The sequence below is a fragment of the Lagenorhynchus albirostris genome, chromosome 12 (assembly GCF_949774975.1).
Source record: "Lagenorhynchus albirostris chromosome 12, mLagAlb1.1, whole genome shotgun sequence".
NCBI classification, from domain to species: domain Eukaryota; kingdom Metazoa; phylum Chordata; class Mammalia; order Artiodactyla; family Delphinidae; genus Lagenorhynchus; species Lagenorhynchus albirostris.
The window spans coordinates 27409889-27427650 of NC_083106.1; the positions used below are offsets into that span (position 1 = coordinate 27409889).

General features: G+C 36.0%; 1 long non-coding RNA gene across 1 annotated transcript in view; it reads right to left on the reverse strand.

Annotated features, from left to right (window-relative positions):
- Positions 1-383: 383 nt before the first annotated feature.
- LOC132530806 (uncharacterized) overlaps positions 384-17762 on the reverse strand; it is a 101410-nt gene continuing 84031 nt past the window's right edge. The window contains exon 3 of the long non-coding RNA XR_009543895.1: positions 384-439. This is a non-coding gene — a long non-coding RNA (uncharacterized LOC132530806). The remainder of the gene's footprint in view (positions 440-17762) is intronic.

Here is a 17762-nt window from a genome sequence, read left to right on the forward strand (position 1 = left end):
CTTATTTTTAAACTAAAGCTAATATTAAACTTACTTTGTGCAAGAGCCAAGCTTTATACAGCTATAACGGCTCTCAATATGTGAATGAATGAAGACAGATTGATAAGGCATACTGCTCACTCATCAAAACTGAGTAAGTTTACCTACTGTGTAATTTTATCCATAATTATAAAATAATTAGAAGGCATATTTAGGATGAAAAGAACCCACTCTAAGATTGTCTTTGAAGTCACTTGTTTTTCTTGTTAATATTTAGTTTTAGTTTGTTATTATAGTTAGATTGGAAGCTTTTGGACATTTGAAAATATTCTTATGGCTTTTGAAGTATTTGCCCTGAAACGTCTGCCTACCATAATGTAAACAAATTTTCATGGTGGAAGTTACCACTCTTCACTTCTTCTACTTGGTCTTGCTCTGCCAGCATCTTCCATTCTTCATCCTAGAGAAAACCATAGATATTGAAGGAATCAAAATAACAAAAATTCCCAATCTTTTAAGCATTTACTATATACAGACTTGCAATATCTTAGTGAAAACACCACACAGCAGCTCTATACCTGGTTTTCACCGTTGTACGTATAAATAAACTGCAACTCAGAGAAGTTAGCCACTTTATCCAAAATCTCACAGTAAATGATGCAGCAAGTTAGGCTCATATCTGACTCCAAACTGTAAGTATCAATAATAATAACGACAACAAAACCAACTAATAAATTACTGAGTAACTACCTGCCAGCTACTTTACTAATAAGCATGTCCCAAGATTATATCAAATCCTCACAACAGCAGTATTAGGTAGATTCATTTTAAATCTCAATTTTGTGGATTTGGTATAGAGAAGTTAAATAGCTTGTCTAAGTCTACAGTGCTGATGAGGGGCAGCACAGAGACTTGAATCGAGCTGGTCTGAATCCAGTGCCTACTACTTACTTAATACTCAGTTAGGGACAACCTATTTTAAGAATGTATCTTAAACTATCCAGTCACTGATATTACTCTTATTGATACAATTCATTATGTGTAATATATTGCCAAGAAATTAATGTATTTGTGTCTGTGTTTATTTGCACTTTTATCCCCTACCGTGCATCAGGAACGCTAGGTTTTGTGGATACAGAAGCAAAAGATACCCTCTCTGATCAAGAAGCTCTCGGTGGAGCTGGAAAAGATACAGGCTAATAAATGCTGTTGGAGTAGGTGAGAGAATAGCTCTTTTCCTGCAGCAGCACCGAAATACTTTACAGGAGAGATGACGTTTAAGTACTGTAATAGGTAGAGAATGAGGTAAAACAGCCCCGCCATCCACATTTGGTGTGGAGGATGCTAAGCAGTAGAAACACATGTAAGAAGATAACCTGGACTGTAAGAGAAATAGCAGTTGTCTCATTACTCAAGTGGAAAGTATGTATGACACTGACCCAAGAAATGGGCACGTAAGCAGCATCTGACCTCAAAAGTTCTTCATCATTTTAAATTAATTATTTATTTAATATAATTAATAAATATTTATTCAATGTCTTCTATATATCAGGAATGACACCCATTACTTAGGAGGCAAGAAAGACATAGTTCTGACTCCCTAACCAGGTACTGTACTATTTGTTACTCTGAGGAGTTTGAAGTTGGGAGGCAGTGAAAGAATTTAAGCAAGATGATATGATTGATTTCACACGTGGAAATAATTATTCCTGAGTAGTGGTCTGTGTTGGAAAATCTGACAAATATTTTTAAAATTAATTATATATGTCATGATTTCTATCATTTTTATTCTTTCCTTTCTCGTACTTAATTTCAGTATAATTTATCTTTGTCTAACTTTTTAAGGTGGAAGTATAGAGCACTGATTTTAAACCTTTCTCCTTGGCTAACATAAGCATGTAAAGCTATAAATTTCCATCTAAGCACTGCTTTAGCTACATCTCACAAATTTATAACGTTTTTTCATTATCATTCAGGAGAAAATTACCATCATAATTTCTTTTATGACCCATGGGTTATTTAGAAGTGTGTTGCCTAATTTCCAAATATTGGATAATTTCTAGTTATATTTCTATTATTGATTTTTATTTTAATATAGGTGTGGTCAGAAAAACCACTCTGTATGACTTCAATCTTTGATATTGAGGTTTATATTATGACCCAGCATATGTTTATCTTGATGAATGTTCCATACGTACTTGAAAGAATGTTCTGCTTTTGTTGATTAGATCAAGTTGGCTGACAGTGTTTTTCAAATCTTCTATATTCTTACAGATTATTTTGTCTACCACTACTACTAAGAAACTGTATCACTCAGGTTCTCCAGAGAAACAGAGCCACTAGGAGATATATATAAATAACTCGTGTATATATATATATATATATATATATATATATATACAGGAGTTATTTTAAGGATTTGGCTTATGCAATTGTAGGGGCTGGCAAGTGTGAATTTTAGGGCAAGCCAGCAGGTTGGAAACTCAGGAAGGAGTTAATGCTGCAGTCTTGAGGCAGAATTTATTGTTCTCTGGAAAACTCAAGTTTTTTAAAAGCCTTCAGCCATTGGATGAGGGCCCACCCACATTATCAAGAGTAATCTCCTTTATTTAAAGACAATGAATTGTAGATGTTAACTACACCTACCAAATACTTTCACAGCAACACCTAAATTAGTGTTTGATTAGATAACTGAATACTGCAGCTTGACTGAGTTGACACAAAACTAAACATTATATCAACTGTGAATGAAAATTTGTTTTTTTCTCTCTTCGTCCTATCAATTTTTGCTTCATTCACTTTGAAGCTCTGTTATTAGGTAAACGCATGCTTACGATTGATGACTGCTATGTCTTCTTGATTAACTAATCCATATATCATTATGAAATACCTTTCTTTGTCTCTGGTAATACTCGTCTTGAAGTCTCCTTTGTCTTATTTTTGTATAACCACATCAGCTTTGAAAAGCTTAGGTTTTTTTTCATGGTATACTTTTTTCCACCTGTTGCTTTCAATGTCTGTGTCTTTTTATTTAAATGTGTTTTTTCTAAAAGAATATATAGATGGAAATTTTTATACAGCCTGAACATCTCTGCCTTTTAGTTGGAGTGTTTAGCAGGAATCTGTTTATATTTAATGTAATTACTAATATGGTTGCGTTTTAATCTCCCATCTTGTTGTCTTATACCATTTGACCTTTATTCCATTTCTCTTCTTGCCTTATTTTTGAATAAAGTAGTTTTTAGTATTTACTCTATTCCTATCTGTTGACTCTATTGATATGCTTTTTTGTTTTTTACAGATTGCTCAGTCTAGAAATAATAACATATGTCTTCAAAGTTTACCCTCAAATAATACTATGGTACTTGGCAAACAATATGAGAACCTTATAACTTCAAGTTTATAATTGTAAAAATGTTCCCCTTTTCTGACCTTTGTGCTCTATTTTATTCTACACATGTAATAGACCCAACAGATTGTTATTACTTTTTTCATATAGTCAATATATTTTTGAAGAAATTAAAATACTGTTTTAGTATTTTAATTTTTTATTAAAAGATTGTTTTAGTATTCTTATTTTTAATACATACATTAACCAAATATTTACCCTTTCTGGTTCTCTTCATTACTTTCTGTAAGTCTAGAGTTCCATCTGGTATTATTTTTCTTCAGTCTGAAAACCTCTCAGAATTTTGTGTAGTGCAAGTTTACTGAAGAGATGCTCTCACCTTTTGTCTATTGGAAATGCTTTTGGCTTCTTTTTTTTTTTTTTTCAATTTTTAGGATATTTTTGTTGAACATAGAATTCTAGATTGGTTTTTTTCTTTCAGTACTTTAAAGATAGTATTTTATAATTTTCTGGCCTGTAAAGTTGGCCGTCATTCATTGTTTCCATATGTAATGTGTCTTTTTCTCTGCTTACTTTAAAAATTTGTTCTTTATTCTTGGTTTTCTGCCATTTAAGTGTGATATACCAATAAGTGGTTTCCTTTATATTTGTCCTACCTTGGGTATGTATGAGTAAGAGGAAGAATTTTTCTAGGAAATGTATTGCACAAATCCAAATACATTAAATAGAACATAGCGAGGAAGATTTTCTGTCCCAGACATTCTACAAATCCAGGTTTATTTTACTAGAGGGTAAGACTCCTATGCTCAATAGGTCTCTGAGAGTCCCAGGTTATAACACTCTTAAATCATGCTGGCCAGAAACTTCTGGAAAACAAAACGCCGTTTTGGAAAAGATAAGACAAACTTTTAAAATATGTTAATCTCTTATATTACCATTAGGAAAACGTGAGGTCAGACAAGTAATTCAAATCAATAATTTGCATATCTGACATTCTTTGGGGGATTTTGCTTTGGTTGTCATATGTTCATTCTTTGGAGCTGGTGAGAACAAAGCATTACACTTTCTATAACCATAGTAGGTTGTTCTAGTCAAAATATCCTTCAACTGATGCAGTCATGTTCAGGCAACCAGCAGGGAGTTAGTTAGCCATCAGCCACAGTAGTGCATCAGCCTGGTGTGGTGTGTTGAAAGAAAGAGAAGACTAAATAGGGATAAAAACTTTGAAGACCTTAAAAGCACATTCTTTCCTACTTCTGATTTTGGATTCCTCTCTGATAAATACCTATCCTGCTTTTCAAAAATATGGTGGGGGAAAAAAGCCCTCATAATTCACATCAGGAGATTAATTTTTAATCTTTATACTTAAGCAATAATTGATCACATCTTGACAACTTTTCTTTTGCGATAACTAGTCAACCTAAGTGATTTCAAGCTGAAATAACAATATTCGTTAATTTGTCCAGAACTACTAATTAATTTTTTCTTAAGTCTTGACATAAATCCAGTCTGCAAGAACTAAAGCCAAAGTGAACATCCTTTGAACCCTGGATGAACAGTTCGTTTACATCTGGATGTTCTGATTGAATTTGAATAGTGTGTTCTTGTATCCCAGGAGAAAAGAGCTAAGTTCATGTCTATGCTGGTTTGTATCCAAACAGAAAAGAAAATAAATATTAATTTTGGCATATAAATTTATTAAAATTATACATTTGGGTATTTTTCTTTATAGGAAATACTGATTTCAAAATGTCATTTTCTAGATAGTAGTAAGAGAAATAAAACTGTAAAAATGATCTTTCTATTTTCCTTGAACTTTTCAAAATTATGCCCTGCAATAATTAATGGGTATACTGAAATACTGAACAGCTGCAATGCTAATCTCAAATCAATATTTATATTTGCTCTTACAAATAAATGAAATGATTTTTCATGCCAATAAATTGAAGCCACAGATAATTATTTTTATAACTTAAAATTTCATGTTGTTTTTTAATTTGCTGCATATCGAAATGTATTTTATCACATAAAACTTGTAACGCACATGAGATTGTAAGGTAGACATCACTTTTAAAAAAGTTTCAAATGTTAAGCAACTTGCTTACTATAAAAAGTCTAATTAATTTACAAAACCAAAATAAAAATTCAGGTTTCTTTTAAGTAATGGTTATGGTAGTTCTATTCCTAAAGATGAGAGCTGTAGCAAAGTAGTGAACTTAAATATTCATTCATTTACTCATTTATCCCACCAATTGTTTTTAGCATGGTTTAATGTTGGAGATAAGGTGGTAAACACATCCAATACATTCTCTGCCTTCCAGGAGAATTCAGAGTTGCCTCGGTGATAGAGAATAACCAACAAATCGTGCAATTGTTGTGAGTGAAATCAGGCAGAAGTACACAGTCCTAAGGAACTTAGGATAACTTTTAGTGATATTTGTCCAACTTAGTGATATTTAGGAAGTAGAATCAACAAGAATTGGAGATTGGCTAAATATGGAGGTCAAGGAGATTGAGAAAAGAAAGATGCTCAGGTTGTTGATGTATGCAGTTAGCGGATAGTGGTGTATTTCCCACAACAGTAGGAGCGGCTCACAGTTTGCTTTTTTGAGTGGTGGGGGAAAGAGAAGAGACATAATTGGGAATTTGGGTTTTGGCACATTGAGTCTGATGTACCTATGAAATGTTCAAGTGCAGACAGTGAGTAAGCAATTTATACACCCAGAAGTAAGAAGAGGCATGAGAAGTGAAGCCTGTGAGCAGGTGAGATTGTCTCAGCAGGGTTTCTCAATAGATCTGCAGAATCCTAGGGTCTGTGAGACATCCTATGTGAAAGAATGACTGTAAAAATACTAAGTCAGTTTTTGAGCTTCATGTGTTGCATGATGTGATGGGCTGTGACTGAGCATTCCTATTAGCAATTTTGTTAGCAAATTTTTGGCCCCATACAGCAGTCGGCAGTGGGACAGTGTTCATCGGGATGCGTCCATGCTCCGATTTTGATGCCAAGTTGGGGAGGCTTTTGAAGTCTGATAGGTGCTGTTGTTACACAAAGTAGAGGAAGGTAGGAGAATGATGTCAACCTCTCCTTCTCAAATTATCTTCTGCAACTCCCTTTATGCACAGCCAACGAACTTAAAGCAAATAAGCTTTACTGATGTAACAGAAAATCAGAGGGAAATTCTCATTCTAAAGAGCACAGTTCTACACACCAACAGTAATGTGCGCCTCCTGCTTGCTCTCATACTAAAGGCTGCAAAATGTGGGTTATGTTGGTTAAAAGTAAATTGTATTGTGAGGTTTTCCCATTTCTCGAGATTTTCTCACTTAGTAGTTATCGTGCCTTTCTGTTTCATATTTTATTTGCATTTGTGTTTCACAAATATGCCTGATGGTTAGGAAGGGTGATTTCTGAAGATGAGGTATGAGACGGAAAAAGAGGCTTCTAGGCTTAGGCCTATGGACAGTTTTGATAAAGTTAATGATGAGGAGTTACAATCTTCTGGGTCAATTCACCGCATGAGTGCAGCAAGGGACCCAAAGGAAGATCACCTTCACAACAAAAGCCACTTAATGAGTTTTATACATCCCAGCTGTCCTATCCATTGTATACAATCTGTGGCAAACAACTAAAAAGGCAGCAATAACTCTGGCAAAATTGAAAATACAGGCACAAATCACAGCCATTTGACAAGGAAAGATGCAGTTTGAATCTGAAACAGGATAAAGAGTTTGGTTGAAAAAAAGTCACATCCAGTGAAAAGGCTCTGGAAGCAAATTATTTAGGAGTTATGAGGAGCATAATTTATAACCTAAAAAAGGAAAAGTTGCATAGTTGGTGGGAACTTAATATCAATAGCAGGTAAAGGTATAGTTAGTAAAATACGAGGATGGGATTCCATACAAGAAATTGACCAAGTTTCACTCTCATCTAGTAGGATATGTTGACACGCTGATGATACGCTACTCGATGTTAAAGAGGTTTTGTATAACTGGAAAGCTGGTAACAAGAGGCTCTCCATCCATCTATTATCTTGATGAAGAAACAAATCTCACCAGCAAATGTCACGTCGTAGAATTTGTAAGATTTGTAAATGATAGTGAAATTCCAGAAATTTTTTTCTCCTACAAAATGCTGCCCAAAACAAGGACAAGATATAGTTGATGTTTATGTTCATAACTGAAAACAGAAGTTCTATTTCACAAGAATTGCACTGGCATCTGTATTGGTGGTGCTCCCCAGAAAATTCACATTCACACTGACATCACAGTACCCTGATTTCTTTCCAGAGAGCTACTAATGTCAAAAACTCTTGAATAAAATGAAAAAAATTTCTGGGTGATACTACAAAAATGGTTATTCAACAAAGACAGGTTCACTTAAGTTAGTTTTAAGACAATCTGAAAACCTGGAAAGGGAGAATCAACACCTACATACAGAAATCCAGGCGGTTAACAGAGAAACAGTTCTCAGCAGGGTGTCTTAGCTGAAAGGGAATTATTGGAGCACTTTCCAGATATTGATACAAGGCCAGATTTTGCTGACTGTTTTGAAGACAAAGAACGGCTGCAGAAACTAGCCTACTTAGCAGACATTTTTCATCACGTTATCCATTTGAACAAATCTTTGTAAGACCCAGGATTTTTTTTTATTGCAAGTGAAAAGATTCCTGAATTTAAAAGAAACCAAGTCTCTAGAAAAAATGTATATTGCAAAAGGAAATTTTGAAATAATTTAACTGCTACTTGGGTTTGAGGCAGAGGGTGATACGAACAAGTCTCAAGACATATTGAAAACCATCTAGAGAACTTTGGAATATCACTGCAAGTGTTTTCCCTTTTAATCCAAGCAGATGGCTGTATTAGGGACCCTTTCTTTAGATTTCCTTCTCAGTATGAGAATTTGAGTTTGAGAAAGAGGAATAACTTGAGCTGAAATTTGCTTATATACTCAGGATGATATTAATGCTCTGCCTCTAGATGAGTCCTGGATTTCCAATGGCCGCGGAGTATCCTGCCACTTAGAGAGAAGCAATGAACATTTTGCCGTGGTTTCAACTTCTTTCATTTATGAGTGTTTATTTAATCAGCATCTAAAACAAAGACAGCAGTTGCCTAATTACAGTCAATAATGAAATACATGTATGCTTGTCTCAAAAATTTGACCCAGAATTGTGTATTTTTGAGGCAGAAAACAAGCACAATTTCACATTACATATGTAAATTTCATTCTTTTCTGTTTAAATAATTTTTTAATCCAAATACAGGCTTTTAAAGAGATCAAGAAACCAACACATCGCATAATAATATTGTAACTGCTAGGCTTATATTTGAACCTAATCATGTCACTCAGAAAGAAAATATTTTGTCAAAGTCTTATATAAAATATTTTGGGTTTCATATATATATCCTAAGCTACATTTTATTTATATTGCTTTGGCTTATGATTTTAGGAAGTTTACTATTCAGCACTGACAATAAATCTTCGTGTTGTAAATAACAATTAAAATCAATTTAAAAATTTCATTTGAATTAAATTGATCAAGTCTACCTTTAAAAAAGTAAGTTTCGGGCTTCCTTGGTGGCGCAGTGGTTGAGAGTCCGCCTGCCGATGCAGCGGTGCGGTTCGTGCCCCGGTCCGGGAGGATCCCACATGCCGCGGAGTGGCTGGGCCCGTGAGCCATGGCCGCTGGGCCTGCGCGTCCGAAGCCTGTGCTCCGCAACGGGAGAGGCCGCAACAGTGAGAGGCCCGTGTACGGCAAAAAAGTAAGTTTCGTTTTGAGTTAAATCAGTTATTTCATAGACATTTATTCTGTTTCCCTTATGAGTTTTAAAAATTTATGAAAGTAAAATAAAGCAATTAATATTGTAAAGGTAAACTAAGCTTAATTACACTTTCTTTTTTCAATAAAGGTAAACTGAAAAATTTAAAAAAAACTGCAATAAAGATAAACTGAAAAATCATTTCTGGCCATAACTAGGGAAAAAACACTCTTGCCATATGCTATACATCATATAGCACATCTAATTCAAATCTTGTATAGTAGATATTTGTGAAAAATCTTTTAGGTCTTATTGGAGGAGGTTTAAAAAAATCAGGCTGGAAACAAAAAAAAATATAAAAAGAAAAAACTAAAGTTTCCTCTATGACCCTTCAAGTTGATATCGTCAGTGAGAAGGGCAACTGCACAAAATGAATAGGCTGATAATAAGTTGGCCAAAATAAACATATCCATAGAAAACTATCATTCTCTCCTCAAAGAGAATTAACATTATTATTGGTTTATTATATCTACAACTTACTGATCATGCTAATTTACCAGGACATGTAGGAATAATAATTTTTATGTTGGGATTCCCTCAGACCAGAAAACTATTGAATAAGGTTGGTATTGGGAAAAGAGAAGAGGTCTAGAATTGAAGCTTGAAGTTCAGTGTTTACAGATCAGATGGATGAGGATTCATGGTTAAAGGAAAATGAGGAGCAAGTAGAAAGTTAGCTGAAAATCTGAGGCTCTAGTGTCATGGGAACCAAGGCACTAGAGGTTTCCACCAGGATGGAATGATTAGTATACTTCGGTAGGAGGTCAAGTGATATGAAATGTTAATAATGTGTGCTGAACTTAGCATTGATCAGAGAAGTGATTAACAACTTTACCCTTTCAAACCCTCTTGCACTGTTGGTGGGAATGTAAATTGATACAGCCACTATGGAGAACAGTATGGAGGTTCCTTAAAAAACTAAAAGTAGAACTACCATATGACCCAGCAATCCCACTCCTGGGCATATACCTTGAGAAAACCATAATTCAAAAAGAGTCATGTGCCACAATGTACATTGCAGCACTATTTACAATAGCCAGGACATGGAAGCAACCTGAGTGTCCATCGACAGATGAATGGATAAAGAAGATGTGGCACATATATACAATGGAATATTACTCAGCCATAAAAAGAAACGAAATTGAGTTATTTGTAGTGTGGTGGATGGACCTAGAGTCTGTCATACAGAGTGAAGTAAGTCAGAAAGAGAAAAAGAAATACCGTAGGCTAACACATATATATGGAATCTAAAAAAAAAAATGGTTCTGAAGAACCTAGGGGCAGGACAGGAATAAAGATGTAGAGAATGGACTTGAGGACACGGGGAGGGGGAAGGGTAAGCTGGGACGAAATGAGAGAGTAGCATTGATATATATACTACCAAATGTAAAATAGATACCTAGTGGGAAGCAGCCGCATAGCACAGGGAGATCAGCTCGGTGCTTTGTGACCACCTAGAGGGGTGGGATGAGGGGGTGGGAGGAAGACGTGAGAGGGAGGGGATATGGGGCTATATGTATACGTATAGCTGATTCACTTTGTTATACAGCAGAAACTAATACAACATTGTAAAGCAATTATACTCCAATAAAGATGTTAAAAAAAAAACCTTTACCCTTTCAGAGGAAGGTTAATTAACAAATGTGAGCTAAGGAAATGGAACCATTGAGTAAAGACAACTGTTTTCTTTCTATGCTATTTGTTGTGTGCAGGTAAAGGTAAAGAAAGCTGGGGTCATAACTGGAGGGAATGAAGAGACTTTTTAAAACCAAAAGACTTGTACAAGTTTAAGTGCTGACAGGAAGGATCCATTAGAAAAAGAGAAAGTGAAGAGATAGAAGAGAAAAAGGACTATAGAGGATAAGAAGAGGATGGAATTCTGAGCACGGTAGGAAAACTGGCCCTGTGGCAAGGAGGGTCACCTCCTCCACTGCAGTGGGAGAAGGAGGGAACAGTGGGTACAGAGGAAGATAGGCTTGTAATGGGGAAGGAGGGTTAGGGTTAGCAGACTGGAACCCCATCTTTTTAACTTTTAATTTGTGCTCTCTCCATTACATAACAACGCCTAAGTGTAAATTAAAAATGAAACGTTCAGGTTTGAAATAACTGCATTTTACAACATTCATATCCCTCGCCTTCCTTTCCCTCCTTACCCCCTCCCACTATCCTTCTCTGCTCCCCCTGTCCCCAAGGCACAAAGCACTCTGAAGTCTCTTAAGGTTGTTAAATAAGGTCAACAAGTCAAAGCCCTTTGTGGATTTCTGTAGTGATGGACATATTTGCCAGGAATCATAACCACAATCAGGCTTTGAATAAGAACAGAATCTATATGCCACTGCTCTTATCAGCCCTTCAATTAAAAAGGGGGGGGGGTAAAAATGCTCTGAATTGAAGCACGTACATGTAGCTCCCCATTCTAGCACCATTCTAATTTCCTGAACCATGTCAGTGTGTATTATGAAAGCTCTGGCATTTAGAAGGTATCTGGTAAGGGAAATTATTTGTCCTTTTGAAAGAGGGTAAGTAGGGATATGGAAAGTTAAAGATTAATTACTTCTTCCAAGCAGGACAAAACCTGGGCTACTATTCAACTTCTCACTTTAATTCTGATTCTAAATTAGCTTTTAAGATTTCAACAAAGTGGATAAATAAGTGATTTTTTATGGTACAGCACAGGGATTAAGAAATCATTTGTTACTCTCGGATGCTTAACATAGAAAACAAGTTCCTCTAAATGAGACTGGGTACCAGAGAAATAGTGTCATTACACAGAAATACTTTTGACCTATAGAATTTTACATTTTCATGGCCACAAAATTTCTAATCAGATGTAAATAAAATTTTTAAAGGCATTCATTTTTTTATACATCTAAAACCTTATATTCTATTGAAAGCTCTTTAAAGCAGAACTTGTTTTTTAATAAACTGAACCATATTAAATTTTTTATTTTTTAGGCAATAAAAGCTGAAGTATCAACAGTTGCATAGGATTCAACCTAATATCAAAAGCACTTGGCACATGATAGTCACATGATAAATTCGTAAATGAATGGATGAGTCTGAGAATTCAGGCATGTATTCTACTCCATGTGGGAAATGCTTTATAGAAAAGGACATCATCAGCAAGTCAACATCAAATATTCAACAAAACAGTGTATTATTGCAAATTAACTACTATGCAAACACAAAAACTTACAATAATCCAAAGAGCTCTTGACAGTTTCTGATAGTGTCAATGAAAATCAGCTGGGGAGAGTCCAGAGTAATCACTTGGTTGACACTCTAGAAATGCCATTATTGTAGAGGTCAATGAAACATTAGCCAAAGGGAGAAAAATCCATGCTTAAGGATTTACCTTCAATTACTGAAAGTAACTTTGTTTTTTCCCCCAATTTCATTTTCAAATGAAAGGAAAATAAAACAGCAGAAGTCTATGAACCCTAAAATAAACAAAATTTAACTTTCCAGAAGGAAATGTTTAATTTAAATTTGAAATATTATTATACATCTAATAACAGCCTTTAATTTAAACATACTTAATAGGAATTGCAGTTTTCAAGCAATTTGAGAACTTAAGCTTTAGGACTAGCTCCCAATCTAAATTGCAGAGCACCACCCCTCCAACACACACACACAACCCACTCACTCTCACATAACCCTACATTAGTTTTTTATAGATGTATCACTAAAAAAAATTTGTTGACTAAATGGGTGGATTTATTCATTTTAAAAGTTATTTATTGAGCCCCTCTCATGTGAAAATAATCATCTCTGTTTCTTAGTCATAAAATGTTTTTAGCAGATGAAAGCTCTAATTCAGAATGCAGAAAATCTTTTTGTCCTTTTGATATCCTTGTGTTGAAAATATAAACTGCATTATGTAATAAAAGCTGATTATATTAATGCTATATTTTGATGAAGCCATCATGAATTACTAATTTCAATAAAAATTTCTAAAAGTCATGTGTGTCCATCTTTGTAAGCAAGACTGTACCGAAATGCCTCAGTAACTCCTCTAGTTGGTCACTTTTGAATCTGGGCCTCCACAAAATATTATGGGCACCGTGCTAAACATCGTACATACCTTATCTCATGTAATCCTCACAAGAATCCTTGTAATAGGGACTATTATTTACCCTCATTTAGCTCATGAGGAAATTGAAGCTCAGAAAGATTAAGTAACTTTCCTAAGGTGACATGACTAATAGGTGACAGAACTGTAACTCATATCCACACTGCATCCCAATTCCTCCCTTTAATCTTTATATTATATGACCTCTTACTAGGATAAAAGAGAGAGATGTTTAAATAATTGAAATAATTATAATTATTGTTTAAATAATTGAAATATATATTTTTTTCCTATAGGCTCACTCTACTTATTGCTATATGGTGTTTTATACCATGTTTAAGAACCTCAAAGGTTTACCCAAGTTCCTGAGCCCTATTCACAAATCATTCTCTCTGCCTCACAGCTATGGTCTACAGCAGTTCCCTTTAACTAGAATGACTGCACCCTTCTCTCCACCTAAAACATAATGTCATTCTGTTTCTCCTCAACTCTTCTCAAGACTCTCCTCAGTGAAGAGATTCCTGAATAGCCTTACCTGAGTCCAGGGCACTACTGAGCCTACCACACTCTAAGGCAGCAAAGGCTGGGTCTATTTCTGTTTGTCTCCCCTGACTGAGTCTGTAGTTGTCTTCTCTATTAAACTGTATCCTTGAAAGTAAATATTCTGCAGTGTGTTCCCAGTAGTTCTTAATTGAGTTCAGACTGAAATTTGACAAGTGATTGTGTCATTCTGCTGAAAAGCAAAACTCTGTTGACAAGGTTACCAAATCCCTTCCCACTTTGGCTGTTTGCTTTTACTGGCTGCTCCACAGCCCTGTGCCACCTCCAAAACCAGGAAGCACATGGTTTTTCCTGTCCCTCATGCTACCTTGCAGGAAATTCCTGGCTTTGGGTCATCTGGCATACATTGGCTGGACATGCTAGCAGAAGAGACAGAGGAGGAGCTGACAGCAAATCTAGACAGTGGAGGGACTTTTGCCTGGCCAGGTGTTTGACTTTCTCTACTTCCCTTCGGCTGGCCCTCCTGAAAGTCATGTCTACAGCTAAATAGTGATCTTGTACACACCAGTGTAGATTTTACTAGTCCAGTTAGATGTGAGGTCTAAGATTAAGTGATATGAAATACTTCCACTTAAAACGTTCATTTCTTCTTAAAATTCTTCAATTCTAAATTATCTTCTTCCTAAAATAACGAATTGTTTTATAACCAACCGGAAGATCACTTCCACTTTTCCATTAGAAAATAACATAAAATTCCAACTCACTTTAACTCTATATCCATCAATAGAAGGAAACTGTTCACAGAAAGAAAGCAAATTAATTTGGAGTCATAGAGGGAAGAGTAAAATAGCTAAAATTTAAATAAAATAGCTAATATTTATTGTGTGTTTTTTCCTGTGTCAGTTCAGACCATCTAAGAAGCAGACTCCAAGACAGGATAAAATGGGAAAGGGATGTGCTTAGGGAAACGCTTGTAAAAGAAAGAAGCAGAGGAGCTGGTGAGAACCTAGAGGTTCTAGGTTGTGTTGCAGCTTCTTATACTTTTCTTATTTAGACCTGAATGGAATTGTCTGAGTTTTGACAACTTTTAACTTATTTCTGGTTATTTTATTTTATTTCTGATTAATCAAAAAATAGCTAGTTAGCATGCCTTAAAAATTAGTCATGGCTGACACTAGCATGTGAATTTTTTATTGTAATTTCAAAACTAACATCAGTACTCAGAAAATCATAGGATGGAAGTAAGTTTGAGTGCCTGGGACCCTCAAGGTCATCAGATCCAGCTTTCCACCCAGACAGACATGGTCGTTCAAGTTTTCCCTAAACACTACCCTTGTGAGGGAGATAGCTTCATCACAAAGCAATCCAATTTATTACTAGAGAACTTTAATCATTAGAAAGCCCTCTTTTATTTATTTTTATGTAGCCTTTAGGAAAATCTTATAACCTTCCCCCTAGAGCTTCAAGAAGAGATATTAGAAGAAAGTTACTGGGAGCCTCCTTCTTCTCTGGCCTGGGATAATAAGCCCTAGCTCATCTTACAATTTTTTTCCATAATACTGTTTCCAGAATCATAACCACTTCAGTCACCCTCCTCCAGATGCGCTATTAATTTTCCCATATCCTTCCAAATATATGGCAGCCAGAACTTGATTGTCCAGCCAAATGAAGTGACTAGTGTTGAATACTGTGGGATGATCTAGTCTCTGTATTTCTCCTAATGAATTAGATTTTGGGCATCATATGTCACAGCATTGCTGCATGTTGAATTTGTACTTAGTGAAAGCCTCTAAACTGTAAAACTATAAAATTAAATCCAGATAGAATCCCAAAGATGGTCTTATCCCACATCCTCTTTCTCAGATAGGGAAATTAAGAATCTAAAAGATTTTGTGCCAAGAGTCACACAGTTAATTTGTGGCAGAATCAAAATTAGATCTAAAAAGTCCTAACGTAATGCTTCATTTCACTTTTTAAAATTGTATTTTCATGCAAAGTGCTAAAGTGCAAAATTTTACACTTATCCTGTTGCATGTGATATTTATGGCTTTATGGACTCCATGAAATCTCCAGTCACTGGCACCTTTTTAAAGATTAAGTGAATGCAAAAAAAAACCAAAAAAAACAAAATCATCTGGGCTTCCCTGGTGGCGCAGGGGTCCGGGAAGATCCCACATGCCGCAGAGCGGCTAGGCCCGTGAGCCATGGCCGCTGAGCCTGTGCGTCTGGAGCCTGTGCTCTGCAACAGGAGAGGCCACAAGAGTGAGAGCCCCAAGTATCGCAAAAAAAAAAAAAAAGATTAAGTGAAGAAAATTGGAGAAAAGGTAGTGAAAAGCCCTGAATCTTTGTATTAAAATGGTTTTCTGGCTTTTCTGGTGGGAAATGCTGTTTAGTTCCAATCACCTCTTAAGGGCAGCCCTGTGTACTACTCTGCCTGGGCCAGTCCCTTGGTCTTGCCTAATTTCTTGATCTGACAGCAAAACACCTAATATTAGATAACACTTCTCGCTCACTTGTTAAACACTGACCATCCTTGTCTTATCCAAGGCACGTATGCCACCTTAGAAAGGACTCTGTTTCTGTTCATCTTTGAGTCCTTAATAACCTCACCTACTCACTTCATTCAGTTGGGATCTCAGCAATGACTGAGCATGACGTTTTTTTGTTTTTGTTTTTGTTTTTGCAGTACGCGGGCCTCTCACCGTTGTAGCCTCTCCCGTTGCGGAGCACAGGCTCCGGACGCGCAGGCCCAGCAGCCACGGCTCACAGGCCCAGCCGCTCCACGGCACGCGGGATCCTCCCGGACCGGGGCACGAACCCGCGTCCCCCGCATCGGCAGGCGGACTCCCAACCACTGCGCCACCAGGGAAGCCCAGCATGACGTTTTATTAGTTCACTACACCTTCCCAGAGCGCTGAGCCTCAATCTTCCCCAGTAGAATCTCAGAGTTTGGCACCCTGAGTTCATCTGTTCATCTCCACCTATTCATGTCCATCTACATTTTCTCAATTACTTATAGCATGTCTACTATGTAAAGCACATATTAGCTGTCATCTTATTGATTTAGTACCTGTTTTGGTTATTTAAAACTATTGTCAAAGCTACCAATTTCTTCCAAGTAATATAGAAATATATATTAAATCAAAGAAAACCAATGTACTATGTATACATCTTAAAGGTATAAATAATCAATCTTTTGCATTCAACTGTAAGTATTGATTTGTAAAGTATTTCATAGTACTCTGGCCAGAGTTCCTTGCTCTAAGATACTGACTGGACCCACCCTATAGTAATATGGCCTGCAGAGCCCATAAATTAAGCTGTCAGTACCTAGTTCTCAGTTGTTAACTCAGTGATTTCATTTTACCTACTGTGTGATTGTTATTGTTATTCTAGTTTCTATTCCTCCTTATATCTATTCCTAGCCCCTTACCAAGAATAATAAGGAGATTATTTTTTCAATATTTTGTGACAACTATGATTGAGAAGAAGAAAGAAAACTACCTGGATAGCACTACCTCTCTCTACAGCCCCTCTTCCCTGCCTGTCTATCAAGGATTAGGAGAGGACAAAACTATGAAAAAAAGAAAATCATTTAAAGATTGCCTGGCAGCCACAATGAACCATGGCATGTACTTCGGTTCTCTTTCTTTCATTTTTCCATTCATCCATTTATCCATCGAAAAGCTAACACGCAAAAACATTTTGGGAGCCCCTTCTGTGGTCTCAGCTCTTTGACCTAGTTAATTTAAGGGAATATCAGGGTGATATAACCTTTAAAGGCTCTGAAATTTAGCAAAAATTCAAAAAATTTAGCAAAAATTTAGCAAATATATAGGCATATAAATGAGAGTTTTGCCCTTGGTTTTAGAAAAGGTGGTTCCTATGAAACCTTTGAATTACTGGAGCCTGATGTAGTTAGTAATCTCAGCTCAATGCACTCTGCATTTGGTTGACATTGCCTGGTACACCCTGATATGCCCTCATTTTGACTTGGCTGATCCTCTAGATAGAAGCTTTTCTACCCCACACTAGCGG